Below are 22,961 nucleotides of genomic sequence, written 5' to 3' on the forward strand. Positions count from 1 at the left end.
ACAGAAGCAGAGTTCTACATTCAGGGAGGTAAAGAGCTTTGACATATTTCCCAGCCTTGTACAGAATACACGTTTTCAAAAATAATAGCTTACTTCTGCATAGAATGCTATTACAGCCTGCAACGTTATTTCTGAATGTAACCATTATAGGCAGCTTTTTCATTTGGCAAGGACCAATAGCAAAGAGGTCACAAAGAGGAAGGTACAGAAAAAGTCACACTGCATAATACAAAGGGAGAGAGAGGGAGGGAGGAAGGGGAAAAAAAAGGAACATTTTTCATCATTATGTCTGAATGAGCAAAGGGTGCTATTGCACACATTCAGGCAGATTCAATCAGCACGCTGCATACTTTCACAACCACTATTCTGCCAAGTTTGGGCGACATAATATGTTGCACTGCCTTCTTGCTTGGCTTTGTGTGCTATTTCTCAGGATGCTTACTATTTCTGTGGACAGCAGCTGTATCCACCTGCTTATGCTAAGTCAGAGTGCCAGGGCCTAAAATTACCCTTCTTGGATGGCGGTCCCCATGGCACAGTGGATTTCACTGCTGACTTATAACATGCCCTAATCTGAGAATCAGCAAAACATCAGAAAAAAATGAAAATGGAAAGAGACTGTGAAGATGTGAAAAAAGTGTGTTCTCTTCCATTTAGCATGTACTCTGGTATGACAGGCACAGTGCTCAGATGGATTCTGAACAAGAATATCACATTGCAAACAGAAAGTCTTTTTTCATTGCACATACTTTTCTCCAAAACAACTGATGAAGAGGTGACATCGGGCAGCACAAAAGTGGAAACAGGAGGTGCAGTGGCATGCTAACCACATAGTCTCGTGCCCTGTATACCTTCCAAAGTACAATGGGCAATGACAGAATGAAATAAGGGCAGTCAGACACAATTCTCACACACACTACTGAAGCAGAGCCATCTACTGATACAGAAACTGCACAAGAGGCCAGCAGACACTGGAGCACAGCTGTTCCTTTATGAAAGGGCTGGCAATGTCACACTCCAGGAGTGCAAAGCTCAAGGGGTATTTGATGACACCAGAGTCAGAAAGGGCCACTTTGAGACACAACCACTGAAAATACAGCTATGAAACACACATTCAAATGGCAGTATGCTGGCAGTCCACCCTGGAGTACAGAACCAGCAGCTGGGCAGAGAAATGTAAATAAAAGGCTCACAACTGAGCCTTATGACACATGTGCTGCATCAATCACTTTTTACATAAGATAAAATTGGTCTCTTCATGATCCTGAATGGCATAGATGTGGATAATGGATGAAATCAGAGGGCAACATGTAGCCTGGGATCAGCATCCCTTCAGCTTCCCTGCAATAGCCTTACTCATCTACTGTTGGGGCAGGGGGTGGTTAAACACTAAAACTGCCCACTTGGAAGAGGGTAGGAATGTTGAGTCATTTATTTCTCACAGTAGTGGAAGGCCCTGCATGAGAAACAAGAGAAATAAGCCAGAAAGGCACATGACGACCCAAATGTGGCTCTGCCAAAAGCCTATACAATTCCATTGCCCTCTGTGGGTGCTTCTGCTGATTCACTGTTTAACATTGTGTCACTTCTTGAGACTGTATATACGGATATAGTGGCTAAGTCAAACATACCTCTATGAAAATACTAGTTTAAGGGGTTATGTCCTTTGGGTCTTGCTCCAAATGTATATCCATTGTATATCCATTGACTTCATGACACCATGTGGCACCTCCCAGAATGGTTGCCATCGAGAAGCACCCACAGGGCCTTGAAAACAGTTACATGCCCACACTTCTCCAAATTCAGCAGATTCAGATTGGGGAACTGCCGAGACCAAGCTTGCTACTGTCTGCCAGCTTTGTCTCATTACCTGTCATGTATAATCTCTGCTGTGAGCTAGCAATAAGCGGTCTTCCTTATTACCATTGCAATGTTCACATAATTAAGTTGTTCTCAAATTGTAGGCTATAACAGCTTACAGACTTCAATGAAATTGTTGTGACAATTCAGAAATGCTTATTCTCTCTAACCCGTTTATAGGAAGAGACACGTCCCAACTGTATGTGAAAAAAATGCTCTAATTCATTAGAAGTCATATTATAACTGAGTGTCTAGATTGAACTGCTTATGAAAGTTAGAAGTCTTAGGAAATCTTTGGGAGTATATTTATCACCACTGAAAAAAAGGCTACCCAAGGAAGCGTGGAACTCTAGACAGAAGTTCAATTTTGGAAAGAAATTGGCCCCTATTCTCACAAGTTGTGACAATTACTTTTTTCTCTCTGCCAAATGAACTTAACAGAGAAGACCTAAAACTCAGCTTAAGTCTCAGGTAATTATGAAATTCATATCCTCTTTTCATTTTTCACATTCAGTAGCTAATTTCTTTTCTTTACATTTCATTAGAATAAACTGGTTTTTTTACTGTGTCATTGAATTGTATCCAGTATCAAGCAGAAATTCAGGTTAGTGGGACAAATATGAGTATCACATTTTCCCAGGGAGGCAGAAAACATATCAGTGTATAAATATGTATTACATACATTACTTACACAGTAGAACATAATTTACCTAGCTAGGAACAGACTGGAAGACGGTCCTTCACCAAGTGGATGAATTTGGAGGTAGGCCACTGGCCCACTGAAGGAGCAAAAATGTCTTCTGTGACAAGTGGTTTCTCATTAGCAACAAGACAAGACTTGTTGCTAGACTCAAGACAAGATCTGAGATTCAGTGCTGTGCAAACCTGTGACACAAAATGCTTCCTTCTCCTTTTCTCACCTTTTATCTTCTTTTCTCTTTGCAATTTATACAATGAAAGGTTGGAGGGGGCAGGAGTATCATTCTACAATAGCATCAGAAAAAAGAGACTTTGGAGAAAGAATTAGTAGAAGAACAAGCTATGCCTCTGGGCATTACATGTTTATGTATAAAAATACAACATTAAGTATAGCAAGGAGAGAAAACAGAAAAAATTCTGCATCTTCCAGTTTTTGCAGACAGAGAAGCTATCTAACACAGGATTTTTAATGATTAACAGAGAGGATAGGATTGCCTTTCCAAAGCTTCTCCGAGTACTAAATCACAAACGACCTTTAACGCTTCCATCTGAGGGTGATTTATATCATTTCACCATTAGTGTCTATCATTGCTTTTTATAAAAATTGGGTCTATCTACTTCTACTAATACATGTTGTTCCCCTGGGGATGGTTCAGGACCCTCCCATCAAGACCTCCCTTCTAAAGCAACAACAATCCAGCTGAGAGCAACTACTCTGTGCACTCCACCCCTTGCTGTCCTTTGCTAACACCCAGGAGGGAAGCAGGAATTAGGTCAGGTTTGCTAACCTTTCCCCAGCTCTCAACAGGACCAGAGACATTTAACTCCTCCTTGGATCTATCCTCAGCTTTAAAGCTGCACATTCTCAGGGGAGATGTGTTTGAGATTTTTATGGTATAGTAAAATGCTACTTTTTTTTTGATACCAAAGGCACAGAAGTATAACAGAAAAGGGTAAGGAACTAATTTAATGTATAATACAGAACTAAAAGGACCATACTTTTTAAAAGAAGTTTTCTCAATCAGCTTTCCCTCATATAAGCCCCTTTCTGTGTAATCTTTCCAATGCAATTCCTTCCATGCAAATCAAAGTGCCTTTTAGGATGAGGAAGTCAGGCCAAGCAAATAAAAGATCCTCCTCTAGCTTTAGCACAGGATTAATCAAAAGTTGGGATATAATACAAAAAAAAAGATGACAGGATTCTACCCTGAGTTCCCTTGCCATCCGCTTTCACCAGGCAACTAACACTCCCACACTTTCTTCAAGAAGGGTAATCATACAGGCAGACATTAAACAACACTGGAGATATGTATATGCTAAATATAAAAGAGAAGAGAGAGCAAACTATAAAGGAGTAGATTCACAAGCAGGGGTTTTGTCATTGTTATAGTATCTAACTTTCTTAAGCACTCTTTTATTTTGTGTCTTGAAAACAAAGATCCTTACATAATGTGGTGAAGGTGGGGATGGGCATTCAGAGAGAAAGAACGAGGTCTGCAGTTTGGACTTTTGTCAGCATAACGGCGCTTACATCATTTTGTATACTTTGAAATCTCTGATACAGAACTGAAGGAAATTGAAGATGTGAAATACCTGTGATGATGTATGCCAGCAGTTACATAATCCAAGCCCTTAGCTGGTACTTGAAACCACTCCTACCAACTTCAAAAAAAAGGAGCTTGCTTTCAGCCTCCCTGACTCATTTGGCTCTTGTACTGCACACAGACAGCGAGCTAGCTAACACATTGAAATGCCCCTTTTAGGGAGAACATAAGAATATCATGAGAGCAGGTGGGTAAAAGCGTCTCTCAGTATTCTTTCCATAAAAACACAAAATAGCTTTTCATGGTAGATGAGGCGTGGGGTTGCTACTCTACCCTTAATTGGTTTAGTGGTGGACTTGGTAGTGTAGGTTAATGTTTGGACTGGATGATCTTAAAGGTCTTTTCCAACGTAAATGATTCTATGATTCTATGATTCTATAATGAAAATTAAAATGGCAACAACTAAGAAAATAACATAATTATCAACATTTTCTAATTGTAAAACTTAAGCTGCATTAAACTGAAAAAGTTTTATTTTAGTGCTGAAACAAAACGAACCCAAGGCAAAAAATATCAGTTTATAAAGGTCAGCTATATTCCTGGGTTCTTGTCTGCAGTGTTCGTTTTTTCCAGTGGTGCTGCTTCTTTGATGAAATTATGTTTGTGTAAATCTTATCATCCTACACTGTCCTCGTGTATATTATATCTGCCACAGATGCTGCTTTGCCCAGTTTCATACTGAAGACACCTTTTTATAGCTTCAGTTAGCTATAGATTATCAAATATGTTTATTTTCAGAGCATGATTGACTTTTGCATACTCATTATCATCATTTTTTATTGTATTTCTAATCTTTGTGCTTGTTTAGTATCTTATATTAAGGACATAAATCACATCTTACAGATATAAAATGAGGCATACAGGAGAAGAAAGAACAAGCTTTTAACCCATAGAGTAGGGCCTCACTTTGTGCAAAGTACCTTAAGTACAGTACTAGTCAGCAAGAGCAAATTAAACAATTGCTCATAATGAAGGAAATGCTGTAGCAAAGCTAGGAATAAAACTCATATTTCTTACCTTCCATGTAGGCTGTTAACAAGGTTGCAATAACTTACATTTAGTGTAATTAAATCTTGTTATCTCCTGCAATTTCAATTCAGCAAGTATCCAGCTATTCACAGCTTATTTGCACCTTTTCAGGAAAGAAAACAGCGTTTCAGATATATAATTAGCCACAATGACCTACATAGAAGTCATCTGCAAGGTTGTGACTCAATCCCAGTCTTGAAGAGTTGGCATCCCTTAGTAGGGATTGCTGCTTCATGGAAACCCCTGCATTTCACATGTAACTGGCTTCCACTTTTGCTTAGCTGTCCCTTTATTGCTACTCCTTATGGTATGGAATTGCTGTGCATTAAAGGAATGAATAAGGTGGTTCTGAAGGGAGATCTGGGCACCAACATACATCCTCTCTATTTGGTAGTTAGTTCCCTTAAAACATTCTGCTGAGATGCCATTTTGTACCACCTAGAGATTAATCATTCACCTGCATAAGGTAGTACCTTTTCATTAAGGATTCACACTAATAGAAAGGGATGCAGTAAGAAACCTTTTTTGTAAGAAAGTACTATGTACTCTGAACAAAGAGGACACACCAGCCTGTGGTTCTATAAAGAATGATGTCTCCATATGAAGAAAATGAAATGTAATACTTTGTGTTAATGAAGTATAAAACTAAAAGGGACCATTAAGATAGACTTTTCAGACTCCCTTCCACAAAAAGGACAGAACCTTACCCACTAACCAAAAAGGACAGAATCTTACCCACATGTTGCATGGAGCAACATGTCTTGTGATTGACCCAGGATGAATATATTCAGTGGCACATTTTATCTTGTCTGAACAACTTTAAGAGATGGAGAATGAATTACTTCAAAAAGGTTTGGCTAACCTACACCCACCTTTGGGAGAGCCTCACTTGGCAACTAGAGAGGAAGAGGTTCTTACCTTCTGTTCATTAATAACCAGTTAATCCCAGTTGGTTTGTACACTCAGTAAGACTAAGTCTGGACACTTCCCAGACATTTGTTCTAAGACATAAACCACAAATGCTCTGGCAATTATCTGACTCCAGCAAACAAACACTGGTATATGCAAATTCACTGTTCTCCACACCCTCTCTGATTCCTAGTCCTGCTGACAACCCTTTCTTGTCTCTTTATTGCTATTAGGACACATCTTATGCCTCAAACATTAACTTTCATGTGTTTCTTCCTCTGGTGTTTTCTCCCTTTTTCCCTTTCCAGCTTTGTTCACTTAGATCTTTCCTGGTACACACCCCCTTTAAAAGAGCTGCTTCCTTCACACTACTTTACCAGCCTGTTCCTGAGGTCTCGAAAGTCTACTCTCTTCACCACCTTATTTATAAATTTCCTTTCTCGAATATATTATCTGCTCCAACTCCAACTCCAACCTCTTTCCCAGCAAGTACTCAAGAAAGAAGTCTCCTTGCTTTTAAAAATTTAGATCATGTTCTTCTTATCCCTTTCTGGGTTTCACTCTGGCTGGACATGAAAACAACTCTTCTGCAAGTATTTAATAATCTGTCTTTCTACTTAGATTAGCTTTCAACATGATGGACAGTTCCATTCTATTAAAGCACTCCTCAGCAGTGCCATCATCTCCGCTTCCTTCCAGAATCATTTCTCTTTCCCTTACTCTTTCCCAGTCTCTTTCCCTCCATCAGCTTTCTTCCATTCACACGCTAATTCTTTCATTGATTCAAGTCCCCACAGCTTTAGCAGTGTTTTTTAATATTTATTGTCAAATCACTTACCTGTTCTCTTTCTTGTTTCTTTCCATTTTTTACCATTGAATATCATAAAATTCCCAGAGGATCATAATGCTACCTGTGACCAGTTTTGGAACAGCAATCCTCTGTTATCCACATCTCCTTTTATCTGGATGACTTGGTGAGTCATATTGGTCAGGGTAGCAAGAACTTCAGACACCTACTCAAATTAAAAGCATTGTCTTTGTACTGCTACCCGAAGCTAGGGTTCACCGGTGTGTATTCCTTTTTCCTCCAGGGCAATCAATGTGAAACTTTTAATGAATTTTTAGCATCCCTCCACAAGGTTTTGCATTAAGCACTAGACAAATATTCTTCTCCAAAGCAGCCTGCAACATTTCCAGGTACTCACACTATTTTAATTGACAGATTTCCATAGCTTATAAGGATCTGCATTAAACTTTTCTGGTCTTCTACTGTCTATATAAAGTAGGTATTATCCACTGCGTTACTATTCTTTGACTGCCTGTTCTCCATCCTCTGGGTATCTCTAATTACTTTCCTGTCTATTCTGTCCATCTAACTTTGTGGTATTAGCTTTGTTTCATTTACACGGTTGTCTGGAAGACATTTATGGGCACCTGGACAAGAAGATCTTCACACTCCCCACTGCTCTCCATGACATATATTTTACAGGTTTCTTCTCTTCACTTCTATCACAACCTTGATGTCAGGGTTGATTCTGAAGTTCTCTCCTGCTGCTGCAAATCTGCCACTGTGATATTCTCTGAATATCACCCCATTGGTTTCTGATAACATTCTCTTTGATAACTTTGTCTCCTCTCATCTGAACTACTGACCCTTCTTCTCCCACTTTCAAGGCCCAGCTCCCCACTGCTGTCTGTGGATTCTCCTTTACACAAATTCCTCTTCAGAAGTTTTAATTCCTTTCTTGCTCACCTTGGAATCCAGTCCAGAGTTAGAGGGGAATCAGCTTAGAAATTGTTTCAGCAAAAGTTTTTTTCCACTAAAACAAGACAATTAATAAAACCCAACTTCTCACTGCTATAACTTAGTGCCACAATGAAACTTACATCAAGAAAAGGTCTTGTAGATCCAGAACAGAATTTCTATTCAAAACTAGCTGTACAGAGGACCCCACTGTGGCCAGTTATTCAATAGAAAAATCTGTTCAAACCCCCACACTTTCTGATTTTTTTTAAACCTTAAGTTTTGGTGTATACATAAGAGACACTCCATACCTGTCCAACAGAATTAACTTTTTCTCTTTTTCTTTTTTTTTTTTTTAATTTTTTCTTTTTTTTTTGTGAATATTGTTTGAATTTGCTCTATCCAATTTAGCAGATCAGTGGTCTCCCTTTTCCTCTGATACTAACCATCAGCAGTGGTGCAAGGGTGTTCTGCTACTCAGTGGCTTTCTGAATTTCTCTGCCCATTCATTTTTCACCTCAGCTCAGATCTTACTGAAACGCCTTTCAGCTCCCTTGCTTATAGTTCTGTCTTTCTCAGTACCTTGTTACTTATTTCGTAACTCAGTGAAGCATTTTGCTGTTCTCTTTGTGTGACAGATGCAGTCCTAAACACAGGTTGATTGTATTCCCTTTCAGCAGGGCAATATTCCTATTAGAATAGTAACCAGCACAGTGAGACAAATTTGAATTTTTTCTCTACCTCACTGTAAACAGACTTTCACTACAGTAAATACAAATTCCACTGCATGCAGACTGTAGGAAAATACACAACACAAATGAGTACTTCTAACTTTCAGGGAGATTCCAGCAGGGCTCTGGCTTTGGCAAGTGAAAGATTTCAGGCAGTACATCTTATTACATGGGTGGTCGAGTTATTGAAATTTATTGACAAAGGGCTGGCTTTTCCAGCAAGATGGAGATTCATTAAAATTCTGCAGAGACTGAAAATTCAATAATCTCTCTCACAAAGCACTGCATGAGTAGGGCTGATTAGGCAATTTCTCTCTCATTCCATTTCTTTTGATAAAAGCGTTGTTACTTCTTGTTGGTACAAAAAGATAATCATTAAATGAGCATTCGCTATAGTTGATTAAGCAGAAAGTTTTAAAGGTGCATTGGCTCCCTTTCTCAAGGCTTAATTGAGGCCTTAAAACAGTTGCAATAACACCACCACCACTACTCTATCATTCTAGGTTGAATTATTTAAAATTTGGATCTGATGAATCCATTCGTGGCTCTTCTTTTTTCTCTTTTTTTTTTTTTAAACTCTCTGCTTTCATAGCTACTTGTACATTTGTAGCCAGGTCTGCCTGGTCCTAGAAAGAGTGTGTAAGTTACTTTCTGCTTAATTTCTTTCCCTGTAGACCACAACTTATTTGCTCTCATTGGGTTTCAGATTAAGAGACCCCATAAGAACAGAACTGCAGGATCAGATTGAAGATCCATCTAGCCGATTATCTCTTTGCTGGCAGTAGCTATGAGTAGGTAGAGGAGCAGCATAGCAAGCTTACTGTTATACTTCCCCTGGGAAAGCTATGGGCTTCAGCAATCCATAGTTTAGGGACTTCTTGACACAGAGGTTGTATCTTTCTGTTTAACAACTGTTAGCAGATTTTTCTTCTGTGACTGTTTATTCGAGTGCCCCCCCGCCATCCCCCGCCCCCGCCGTTGTACAACTTCCTGCTGCTTGCAATAAGGTTTTCCAGTAAGCAAAACCAGTTTAGAGAACAGGAGACCCTACAAATCTGCTCTTAAGGGTCTGTTCACCGTAATAGAAGCAGCAATTTCCTCCTCCACCCCCCACTCCCTCCCCCCCACCCCGAATTGAGAGAGGAGGTTCTTAGGACTTCATTTATGCAAAGAAAGATGATGAAAAAGGCCCAAACCCTACACGATGGACCCCTAGAAAAAGAATTATAGGATTCATACTCCTGACTGTTCCTCTTATCCTCTCTCTCTGCTCTTGATCAGTCCTGTTTATTACTGCTTGTTCTTTTTTCTAAGGCAGTTCAGCTGCACCCAAAATATAAGGATATGTAAGACTACAGCAAATGTTGGTATGTGTTTGCTCTACATCATTAGTTATCTAATGTGGTCTGCATCCTAGAACTGTTTCGTCCTCAAAAATAAGGTGAGGAAGCTGCTCAGATATTTGATAGCTTCTGAATTGAATCTTCTTGAAGAAGAAAATATTCAATATCTTCTGCTATGATGTTTTTGGAACACAGATCAATCCACTCTGACCTTGACTGTATTAGGGAAAAAAAAGGACCAAGTATCACAGTACTGATTCCAGTTGTATTCATTCTCTCTGCTCAGCTGAACTCCCATTAACCTTAGTGAAATTTTGCCAAAGTTAGCACTGAGAAAAATAAGCAAAAAGTCTTCTATGGTCCAGTATTGGTGCAATACTGGTCCAGTATTGGTGCAGCTACATAAAACTGTGCGTTGAAATATGAGTGCAAAAACCTAGGTCTCTCACCCTTTGACCACCATGCTGTTTCTGAGGAACTGTTTGATACTTGTCCTGATAATTGCTTCTCAATTAAGGGCACTCCAAAAAAATATTTAAAGCTCAGTGTAGTGAGAGACATAGGCCAGGAGAACAGATGTCTAGCCTGAGACATCTGGATACAAGATGATCAGATAAGGAGCACCAGGTGGCAGCTGGACCCAGCAACATGCCAGCAAACAGAGGCTGAACAGGGGTGGGAGACCTGTCCTTCAGAGAGAAGCAGTACAGCAGAAAGGCTCAGCTTATCTTGCCACACTTAATTCCTGAAGATGCCATTCTTCAGATTAAATTTTTGGACACAGTTATCTTCAAATCCGAACGTGTCACATAACCGAGACTTTCACCAGATCTACCATCTTCTTAGAAGCTTCTGCGTTCTACAGCCTGGAGAACCAAGTTTTCAAGAAGCAACTTCTCTTTTCTAATGGCTTGGGAGATTCTCCAGTGCAGGACTAGATAGCTGTCTTCCCTTGGCTATCGAAGAGATTTCTTTACAAAACACTGTTCAACGTAACTGCTATATCTCGAAGCTCTTCTGCTTCTTTATTCTCTTTTGCTCTTTCTCTGGGCAGATTTTTGCAGGAGAAAATTGCTGGCAGTGCTCATATGCCTGCACAAGGGGGCAGGAGAAGCTAACAGTTTCGGCAGCAAAGGCTGCCTGCGACAAGAGAAGCAACGGACAAAAGTGACTTTTGCAGTGCTGGTCCCTCTGGTTCTTTACCCTTCCTCTCTCCCTGAAGACAGCCCTTGCTGCAAGGCTATTTTGTAATAGCGACTGGAAACTAAATATGACTTGCAATAAAACTTGCGTCAACAAAGGTCTGCAGATTTGACTCAAATGTACACAAGCAGCAGAGATTGTTAGTAGGAAAAGGCCATTTTTGCATAGTCATTTCCGTTCCTGTAATTACACTTTGAAATAAATACCAGTAAGAACTGCAGTTAAAAGACAAATCAGGACATTCCCTTTCCTCATGTCTTTTCTCTGACCATAATTAAGACATTGTGCTTTAAAATCAGGAAACACAAACACCATGGTCTGGGAGATGTGAGGAATAGGGTTGCAGAAGAAATCAGTAGGATGCCACTTTACAGTTGCAAAGTAGTCCAGAAAAGTGGAGCAGAGCTTGAGTGAGCCAAGCCATGATCCCATGTAAATCGACATCATTCTCTTGATGCAGTAATACACAATTTACACCTAATAAAGAGTGGCTCACATTCTTCTGTGGGGGGAAAAAAAAAAAAAAGTGCTGAGAAGAAAAAAGTCTTGTTCATATGTTTACCAAATCCAACTATTTGCTACAGTAATAACCACTAAAATTTGTTTTGGAGCACTACCCTTCAGTCTTCTCATCTCCCATACTTTTTTTAAAAAATAAGTGTATGCACAACAACCATGAGAATGACTGATAGGTCTGAAGCTGAAGCCAACTACTTTTTCTGGAAAATAAATAATTTAGCCTTGCAATACTCTTAGAAGGCAGAAAGCTATTGTTTTCCTGTAAAGAGATGAAAACAGGGTCTCATGAAGGCAAAGTGACTTGACATGGGCTCTATAAGAAGACGGAATAAATGAGGAGTTCCTTGTTTCTCAACATCTACTCAGGATCCATCACAAGTGCTGCACTAACCACCTTCCTTCATCTGCGCAATAATCCTCAGTGTCTCAGTCCTTCTGCTGCACTACCCTACACAGGGAGGGATGACACGAACCAGGGTAGATCACTGAGCTCTGAAAATACAGGTGGTGCTACTGGGGCAAGAGGTATGAAAAATGGTGACCTTGCAAGAAGTGGCTGCACTTGTCTAATTGCTGATGCAGAGAGAGTCCCTCCCCCTGCCACAGCTGTGGATAGCTGTTGCCCTTTCCTTCGCACCCATCACGATGCTCGTCTAACTTGTGAGCCGAGTCAGCTTGCTAAATGAGCTAATAATAAAGCTGATAAAATACCAAGTTCACCTCTTACAAAAGGTGATGAGATAGTGGGCCAGCTTCAGTGTCCTATAAAACCTCAACCTTGTGTGCCCAGAAAGCACACCAAGTCCACGTAAACCAGGTAGACTCTACTGACAATGCTGCTACACCTTCTCAGCTCAGGGACTCATGAAGAAAGCACTAAGTGTGATGCCACCACAGAAAACACATCAGACATACTATAGCAGCAGGAAGGAATTCAGCTCCAGTCTCCTATCAACTTTCTACATCAATAGCAATAACTCAGGCAGAGGTTTGTGTTCTAGTATCTAGTCCTGGGACTGATGGTCCTCTTTAACTACTTCCTCTCCATAGATGGGCTTATTTCTGCCAGTGACTATCTCTACATCAGTCCTTTCAGCTATTCCCTACTGCAAGGCCATCTCTTTCTTCCATTCCTCTCCCAAGTTAGTGTGTGCTTTGTTTTAGCTCCTTCAACAGAATGCCTCAGAGAGAACAGTGTCCCATCTTCATTCCCCAACCATACAGTATTAGTTAGTAGTGGTAGTAACAAGGAGCACTGGTAGATGTGGGTATGATTATTCTGACTCTGTGCATTTTTTAGGACTCAGGTGAGAGTATGCCTGATTTTAAGCACCCAAGTAGTTCCCCTGATTTACACAGGCCCATAAGCTGACTTAAAATTAAGAATGTATTTTAAGTAACTTGCTAAATCAGACTTCACTGAGTGACACTGCCTGCAAGGGATACAACAATAAAAAAATCCAGCTGTTGGCACTGCGGACTCCTTCTTCATGCTGGGTGGCCAAGGCCGCATTTTCAAAGCAGGGAGAGGAAGGCTATAATTGAGGCTTCCCATGTGTGTTCAAATCAGAGCCTTACACAAAACCTGTTAGAAGCAATGAGAAGTTCTGCATTGACTTGAAAATGTTTTGGATAAGACTGTTACATAGCAAACATTGCATCTAAGGCCACCACAGACTGGCACTCAGACACTGGAGACAGACTGCAGATAAAATGAACCAACTTGGTCCGAACACACCATCAATGAGAAATACTTCTGCCCCTTATTTCTATCTGATCCTTAACATAGCCTGCAACAAAATCTCAAATTTGTGTGCTGCATCCTGAGTACATCATTAGTACTTGACTTGGAGGTCTCTTCATATTCCACCAATTCAACCAAGTAGAAGAATAGTGCAGAAATTTGTCATTGGGTAAGTTCATTGGTTTTATTATTTAAGTGAAGGGCTGTATTGTGGCTACATTTCCCTACAGCAGAAGTTGTAATCAATGGCAATTGCAAGATAGAATTGCTCACTGCTGAGGCAGAGGTGAAACAGCAATAGTTAAATGCTTCCCTCCTGTGATGGTATTAGCATGACTGCTAGGAAATATGTGCCTGAAAATGCCAGAGAAAGTGATTTGTCTGTGACAGAAGCTGTTTTAAGAAGAGAGAAAATGAAAACCACAACCACACTAGAATAAAGCCTCTTTTAATGAGCTTCGGATGCCCTCTGGAAAATTGAGAAAAGCTTTTAATGCATAAATGGTTCTTCTGGTATATCATTATATTTTCTGGTGGAGGGTTTTGTTGGTTTTTTTGTTGTGTGTGTTTTTTTTTATTACCGAGTATATACTTTTTTATTTAACTGAGAACAGGACCTTTGTTGTTAGAAACAGAAAGCAGGAAGGACCAAATTGCTCCAGTCATCAGAAGAACCAGTGTGAGAGATGTTTACCTGAACCTAACCTAAATTCCTGAGGATACCCACCAGTATTTCCTGGAGGATGGTTTGGTAATCAATTTAAGTTTGTGTTGCTGAGCATGAGTCATTGGAAATCATAATGATCAAGTGTCTGTATCACCCCTCAGGTGAAAGTGAGAAGAGGGGAGAGTATGGAAAAGAAATGTAATATGCCTTTGCAGACCCTGCTTCTGGGAACAGAAAAAGGCCTCCAACACACTTAGAACAAAATGACACCTCCTGAGGGTGTGATGGTTTTCAGTCTATTTGACTGTTGCAAACCAGCTGTATGCCAGTCTACTGCTTTCCTGTTGAATTCTCCTTTGTCATATTGCCTGCTCGGAAGAACATGCATAAATATGCCATTTTATGTCTTATGTTATCTGTTTTTTAATCTGTCTTATTTTAGGCCACTAGAGCCATCAGTGGGGTCCTATTAGCGCTATATAAGTTGACAAACCAGCATTCTTATCCTTCACTCTAACACTCAAAGTGGGAACCTGTCACTGAGGAAGTAATCTTGAACTTGTTAGCTATTGGTATGCCAGCATCTGATAGCTTTCCATCCGTATTTTTGCATGAAGTTTTATGAATGTATAGCCCCTGCCTTCAAAATGAGCAGAACAAGTAAATCATTGAAAACTATGAACCATCTAGAGTTTCAAGGTGCACTCACTCTACTATTCAATCATACTGTATTCCTGCTTGCTTTCCAGTGAATCTGTACACATTGTGCACATTGACCCAGGCTCAAGAAATGCTGAAAATTTTCCCATATGAGGGTTATTTATGGCATCATTGCAGGCAGAAGGTCTATACTCATCTTTAATACTTCCTGAATGAGTAATCTAGCCATGAAACAAAGGTGGTTGCTCCTCCTTCAAGCAAGTTTTATGAGAAAATAGCGGTGTTTACCCAAAAAACAGAGGCCAGGCATTTATCTGCCAGAAGCAGTTTCAGAAGCTGAATCTCCATTTCAGGAAAGCCACCTCTGAGATCACCCTCTAAATCTAGGCAATATAGAGAACGTAAGATTCCCCAGTCTCATCAGCATTGCCAGTTGGCTGGATTAGACTTTCTCTCATCCCCTCCATTTGGTGTGACTGCTATTCTTAGACACCTAAATTCGTTACGTAATGATCCAAAGTCAGCCCTGTGCATTCCTGTGCTGTAACCAAGCTGTTGAATTGGCGGGGGAGAAGAATTGCTGTAGTGAATGTCACGATGCCTAAATCCTGGTCTGGATCTGGTCCTGAGAAAGTAAGGCCTCAGATTTTCTTCTTAAAGAGGAGTTTGTCATGCTTGATCAGACTGTTGAGCTTGATATTTTCTGAACTCTGGCTGGTCATTAACATGCAGGCTCTATGACAAACATTTATTCTTTATTTTCCTCAAGTCCAACTGCCCAGTTACACCTCAAGTTTCCCTTTGCTCATTCCCTCTGCTTATTCCACACTGGGTTTCCAGGGCAGGAGTGAGCAGGCAGCTCTGCTGCCGTCTGCTGCACAAACACCAGAGAGGATGGGAAGCAGTGTCATAAAATCCAAGAAGAGGAACATCTTATTCACCTATGCAAAGGGTAGGTCACCAGCTTTTCTTTCTTTTTTTTTTTTTTAAAAAAGGCTCTTCAATAATCAACTGCCTCAGCAGAGACACCGGAAAGCATTTTGTCTGACAGAAGAGAGGCATTCACAGGCTGCAGGGTTGGATTTAAGTTTATTTTATTACTTCAGCTTGTGGCTGTCACAAGTCAAACTAATTTGTGATGCAGGTCTCAGAGAGAACAGAGTCAATGCTCCCTTTGCCCATTTACAAATCTCAGGTTCCTCTTAGCAAGATGCCGTGTAGTGCATCTTCACCAAAGACAGTTCTGATTCATGTCTCATCTATCCTTAATATCCTGTCTTGAAAGTATGCTCAGCCACCTGGAGGACCTATTCCATACAGGCTTTGACGACACATTGCACCAGCAACTCACGTAATTGAAACGCTCTGTAATTAAATGCTCCATGTTCCTCTGAGCTGTGTCAGTGACAGAAGTGTCACTGAGATTCAGATCCTTCATTATCTGCTACCTTCTGCACAGGCTCTCTGAGGCCAATCCATATCCATCCTCCTGCCAGCAGTCCTGTGACAATTCCTCTCTGCAGGAGAGACATGTCTTGAGGTTTCAAGCTGCCATTTTGTCCCACTGCATGCTCAGGCTTTGCCCTCCATTTCTAATTTGATTTCCATCAAGATCCTATCTAAAAGGGCTGAAGAGAAAGAGCAGGCTCACGGATGAGCCTGGAAGACCTGGTTATTGATATCTGCCCCCATCTTTGTTGCTGTCTCCCTCTTTACCTCCATTGCTTTCTGCCTTACTTCTTTCCTTTTTTCACACCCAGTTTGCCCAGGAAGGAAGGAGGGCATTTTACAGACGGAGGCCTAGCTTGTTTTCTCATCTTCTCTTCTAGGTGCTACCACACGCTGACTATTAATACGTAACAGTGAAACAAGTCTGCAGTTTCACAAACTCATCTCACCAAGGACTGAAGAAGAAAGTAAGTTAGTAGCTAAGTCTTTAACTCCCCCTGGCTGTAACTAAACTCTTCCTGGCATCAGTGACAAAGAGCCAAGAAAAGTCCTTAGGAAGAGAAAATGTCTCGTCATAATTACAATGCAGGTGCCTAATCTGTCACATAAGAGTCTGAGACAAAGTCTGAATGAATGAACTCACTCCTGGAAATATGAGACCCAAGTCTGCAAATTAACTACAAAATCTCTGCTACAAAATTAACTACAGAATCAGTGGGCCATGGTAAGAAACAGCAGCTGAAGAATAAATTCAAAGAAAAACACACATCTCGCTCCCCTCTGAGTTGCTTTTCCTTTTGCTTTAGAGCTTCTAAGAGTCAACTGTCTGCCTGCATCAGTTAATGACCATTCAACAGCTTATCCGTTCAGCTGCCAAAATCTCTCAACCCTAGAATCGCTTTTGCCTATAGCTGGCCAGCTGATCCCCAGAAGGGTGGAAATCATTACAGATTTCAATCACATGCAATTTTAAACTGCCTGGGCAAGATAGCACCAGTTGCTCGTTCACCTGGCAGTGTTTTTCTCATCCATACCGAGAGCTAAGAATTGGAGAGGCGCAAGGGACCACAATGCCGTAAAATGCACAAGAAACGGTAATAAAGGCTGCTGCCTTCCATCCAGAAGGCAGACATATGTCAGTGATGGATTTAGTGATACTTACATACATGGCAACAAATCCTGTCTGCTACTGCAGCAAGTATGAGTAGCTGCACTTCCAAAGAGGGCTTCTATAAAGGTAAAAGATGAGAAGGAAATCCCTTGCACGCAAGGTTTTTGTGCACCATTGCTAGGTGCAAAGATGCATAGCAACTGCTAAATCCATGCAGGGCCTGATGCACTAGTTTTATCTGCATGCTGATCTTGGCCCAGTGCCCAGAGTCTGTAGGGTGTGGGTGCCAACTCACTCTCCATAGCCTCATCCCTACAAACTCTAGCAGGAGAGCTCCAAGAAGTTTACATTACAGGTGTGTTAATGTCCTCCTTATATAAAGCAAGCCACAGGGCTTTGGGGCTAGATGTTTGTGTATTTACACTCTGGTTCATCAACCTCAGTACTTAATTGCTTTTCCCAAATTAAAGCAGAGAAGAGAGACAAGTTCAGTTAATGAATAAACTGTTCCCATTGTTAATTAATCAGCAGCAGAATAATGATTCAGGATCAGAGCTGCTCTGTTCTAGCCCCGCTCAAAAGGAGATCAGCTCACCTCCTCCCAAACACTTGAGAAAGCCTGCATTCAGAGGTTGCCTAGCAAGTTAGCCAACGCAGGCTGCGATACAGAGTGTGCTGCCACAAACGTCGTCCTGACGCATTCCCACTCCAGCTCCCTCGTCACCAGCTCTGGGTATGTGACACTGCAAACAAGGAGCATCTCCCCGGTAATCATGGCCTTAAACAGTTAGGACTAAGTTTTGGCCCTGAGTCCTGGCATGTCACCCAGATTGTAGAGCTGGTATGCAGTGCTCCTGGTGTGACATGCTTAATAAGCAAGCCACCACCACCCACACTCGTTCCACTCTGCAAATGGTCTCAAGGTTTAACTTCATTTGTTAGAGCCATTAGTGTAGCCTCTATAGTTAGTACTGGACACATTCAGGCTTTCTCTTTGAAGCTGTTGCACTGTGATTATTTTCTAGCAAGCATTAGCTGGAAACTTTGTCCAAATCAAATTATATCAGACCTGAGACTATCTGGATGATAATAATAAGTAGTGCAGAGCAGACAGTCAAATTGCCAGGCAGGAGAGGGGAAACACATCACCAGTGAGAAGGAACAGCTTACCTTCATCACAGACCAATGAAGATGGCATCTGCTGTAGGTCTGCCAACTGCTCACATTTCCCTGCCGTGAGTTCACCTGTGGCAGCACAGGCAGGAGGGCTGGCTTTGCTTTGTTTGAGTACTTTGCATTTTGCTTTGTTTGAGTACTCGGCAGTCCATTGACCTGGAGTTTTACGATGAACTCCAAGCACATTTATCCAGAACACTGGGAGACTGAGGGCTGGAGGACTATTCCAGGAGCTGAACTGACTGAAGTGGATGTCCTCATCATTTATGGCTTAATCAGTTTAATCATTGTGTCACCAGGACATTACAAAAATATCACTGGCTTCCAAGCTGATCAATACTTTTATAAGGTTTTTGTACATTGACCTTTTAATACACAGCTGACTGTGAAATCTGCCCTGATTGAAGAAAATCGCATTTTATCACATTAAAAAAAAAAAAAAAAAAAAAAAAAGGTTTTGGCATGGTATTACCACACTCCATAGAGAATAGTTAAAACTAAAGAAAGGAAGGTCATAACAAGTGTGCTAATGTGAGGATGAAAGGAGTGAATATGAAGTCAAAGGAAAACAGGAAATTGAATTTCCAGGGAGGTTTGCAAGCCTGTGGGTGTTTTCTGTATACAGTGAGACAGTACTGAAGCATCTACAAAAGGAAGGAGCTCCTTCCCACAGGCTACAACAGAAGATGGTGATGGTTCAAATTTAGGTACTATGAAGAATGGCATGAGAGGAAACAGGGAAATTTGTGGGACAGAGGTGAACAAAATGGTTATTAAAGGGAAAGATGAATGAGGGCAAACTTGACAGGTGCCCCCATCAGTGGATGCTGAAGAAATTAGGGGCAGGGGTGATATGAGAAGGCAAACTCATTTTGAAAGTCCATGTTTTGGGGACCAGGTGCACAGTGATAGAGTTAAAGGCCTGGGACACAAGCAGATTAGACAGTAGTTTCTGAAGTAGCAACAGCAGGAAGTTTATGTGGGAAATAAGTAGCAGACAATCTCTTCAGAGACAAATATCCTGTTTTCCTACAAACTTTCCTAGTTAAGAAAAAGAAAGAACCCAAATAAATCCCATATAACGAAGTCATCAGATTATTTTTTTTATTTTTTAAGTAAACAAAATGTTCTTTCAAGTTCTGTGAGAGGCATTAGTGGATTTTAAAATAAGAAAAATTAACACCACATTTCCCACAACTGAGCTTGCAGACCACAAGGGTTTTACTGCCCACTCTGGTTTCCTTTGTTTTGTTAGTTGTGCTCCACATCAGAAACAATGAAAACTTTTTTTTTGTGTTCAGAAACATCTTTCAAATTGAGCCGTAAACCACTCCTGATGTATGTGAGTGTGGATGTGTGGGGGTGTGTGAGCAAACTTGTTTGTGAGAAAGAGGAAGAGTGGATACATGTGTGGTAGGGGAAAAATGAGAGCTAAGAAGAAAGAAAATCCAGTCTAGGGTGGAATTAAGCAGTGAAAAACGAGTTGTGAAACAGGATTATAACAAGATGAGGTTATTTTTGTGATTTTAGGCCAATCAGGGAAGTGGGAAACCTAGAAATTCTCTCAGTTAATAGCAAGGCAATTCAGAGTTCATTAAATAGTTTTGGTTGTTTGGCTGTTTGTTTTAAATCTCCCAGCAACAACGGGAAGAAGATTTACAAAAGCTATAGGAAGAAAAAGTTCCATGGGATTTTAAAAAAAAAAAAAAAAAAGAAAAAACCTTTATCCATATGAATAAAAGTGCTCTCTGTGCTGGGCTTCTTTTCACAAGCTTTGCTCATGTTGTTAAGTTTCTATATTGTAACAGCTGGGCTGCATTTTTTCATCATTCTTTCTTAAGCAAAAAACCAGGCATATTAGTGGGACCTGGTGCAGATTACAACAGCTCAGGGTAACTAATCAACTGCTGCTGTGTCAGAAAGAAAAGATCCACTGCTGTGAAATGGCAGGAATTGTTCCCCTCTCTCAACTAAAGTAGTGCTGTGTACTGATTCCTCCTGGCAGTTTCTGTACTACAAGGTTTTCTTTTAAAATCATATTTACTTTTCCAGCAGTGATTTAGGCAGTTACTTAAAATCCTGCAGCTAAATCAAATATTTAATTTTCATCTAGTGTCAGTGAAAGATAACAGAGCTCGGCAGGTACTCAGCATGAACAAATTGAGATGTGGATTACTACTTCTATGTTTTCCAGCTAGCCGTAACACACAGTCCATCCAGACAATGACCAAAGTTAGAGGGACAGTCTTCCTAAGACCCATTTTGTCCTTACTCCTTTCCCAAGGCTGCCTATAAAGCTAGTGGTTACTTGCGATGCACACACCTGACTCCACTGGGGTGAATCCCACCACATGGCAGGCAGCAGACATCTGAGACCGATCTGCGCTCACTGCTGGGGTAGCACAGAGCTGAAATACTCACCTACAGGTTAAGCAGTCAGTATTCCATTTCTAGTCCTGCGAAGCCATCCAATTACTCACCATGTAATTACTTGGTAGTCAGTAAATAAAATTCACATGATCAGAAAAATACTGCTTTGTTAGGGAAAGGAGGAATGGGATAAATAGAAAATTAGGGGGTTCTTTTCCAGTAGAGAAAAATATTAGTTTCAGAGCTTGTATCCATATTTCTTCTCAAGTTCAGGGATGTTTGTCTGGATCCATTTCTAGCTTTAAGCTGCAGGATGACTTACCATCTAAAAAAAGCCTCAAATTTGGGCAATGTGTCTCAAGTCCTTTTCAACTAGTTCAGCCTGCAGCTTCCAGAAGCTGGGCCACCTAGGATTTTCTCCATGTGCTGTTAGCAACTGGCAGTGTGTGAGGGAATAGAAGTATTATATGAAATCTGGGTAATGGCGGAATCCTGCCTGCCAGCTTTAATAACTTTAAAAAAAAAAAAAAAAATTAAAAATTACTCAAGTCTAGCAAATCTGCTGGCAATCCAAAGCAGCAAAGGACCCAAATTTACCTGCTGCCCTGTGTTTAAAGCCACTATTTGAAGGCAACTGAAATAATAAAAAAGAAAGTAGACAGCACACTGCTATTGGAGAGAACTTTAGTTCTATTGCCCCCGCTAGATACAATGCAGAAAAGTCAAACCCCCACAACTATAAAAGATATATCCGGTTTAGTAGACACATAGGAAAACCATGTGGGATGTTTAGCTTTGTCATACAATGACCTAGGAGTGCTTCCTACATGGCAGAGGGAGAAGCAGCAATGCCGCTTTCACTCAGATTCAGCTAGGTTTGGGGATCTGAAAATCTAGTCTAGGTTCAGATAGCTGTAAGGTTACGTGGAAACATTGTTTTAGCAAAGGGGGTGAAAGAAATGTTTTATAAGGATTTGTTCTCAGGAAATCCTACCTACTTACATGGGAATGTGATCACAGTGATCTGCTGAAGAAAGAGGACTGGCCTTCTGAGCTTGTGTTCAGAACAGGTACATAGGCCATGCAGACCACTTCCCTGCCTCAGCAGGTTTCCCCCCAAACCCCTTTCTGCTATTGCAGTGAGAAGTGTTTTAAAAGGCAGTGGAGAAGGAGGGGACAAATGCAGAAAGTGTAGGCAGATTCTTTAGATGGATTCTACAGGTAGAACCTATAGATATATAGTTATATTTCTGGTGTATTTCTCATCTAATGTTGAGTGTCCTAAAGAGCTAGGATTATGCAACTATACTTGCAACGCAGCTGAACATATTTGAATTCCAGGATTTTTCTTATGATGTTCCATCTCAATTTTCCTTTGCTTGTATTTATCCTACCTACCATCCTAAATATTTCTTTTCCTCTATCCTCTCCCTCCTTGGTATTTATATCACACAGTTTTTCAGACTGTTGTATCTTCTATTTCAGCATCCCTAAGCTAAACCAGATTTAGAATCTTCCCTCATCAATCAAACCCAACATGACAGAAGTAACACATCTTTTAAAGGTGCATCCTCTCACAGAGAGGGACTTGAGAGGCTGTAAAGCCCACAGCCTAGGACTTCCCAAATTAGGTGGAACAACTATAATGAACAATCTCAGCTGTGCTCTGCAAGTGTGAAAACACTATGCCATAAGGGGAAGGCGAGAGGTTTCTTTGCATGTTCTAACCTGCTACAGCATATCTATCACATAGACTCTTGGGGTTAGGAAGCTGGCATGTCTCAAACATATCCTACTTGTCTGAGTATCACAGTATTGGAAAGGGACATCCAGTGCTCCAGGCTTCTTCTGTACTACAATTAGTTGCAAACCATGCATGGAGACCAATTACTTTGCCCCAGAGCTATTTGGCTCCTCAGGCTAAACAACCACTAACTATCTGAGAGCAACTACAGAAATTAAATACACAGCTGTCTCTTTGCAGGTCTTGACTTCAGGCTGGAAAACAGCATGTCCACCCTTGAGTTTTCAAGGAGGTCTGTGGGAAAATAGTGTGGAGGAATAAAGGGAAGGCATGGGAATAATTTTGCAAGGCAGTATGATTCTCTAATTGCTCAGCAATTAAGAGGCGAGATGTAATTAA

This window comes from Pelecanus crispus, chromosome 6 (assembly GCF_030463565.1).
Source record: "Pelecanus crispus isolate bPelCri1 chromosome 6, bPelCri1.pri, whole genome shotgun sequence".
In the NCBI taxonomy this organism is placed as follows: domain Eukaryota; kingdom Metazoa; phylum Chordata; class Aves; order Pelecaniformes; family Pelecanidae; genus Pelecanus; species Pelecanus crispus.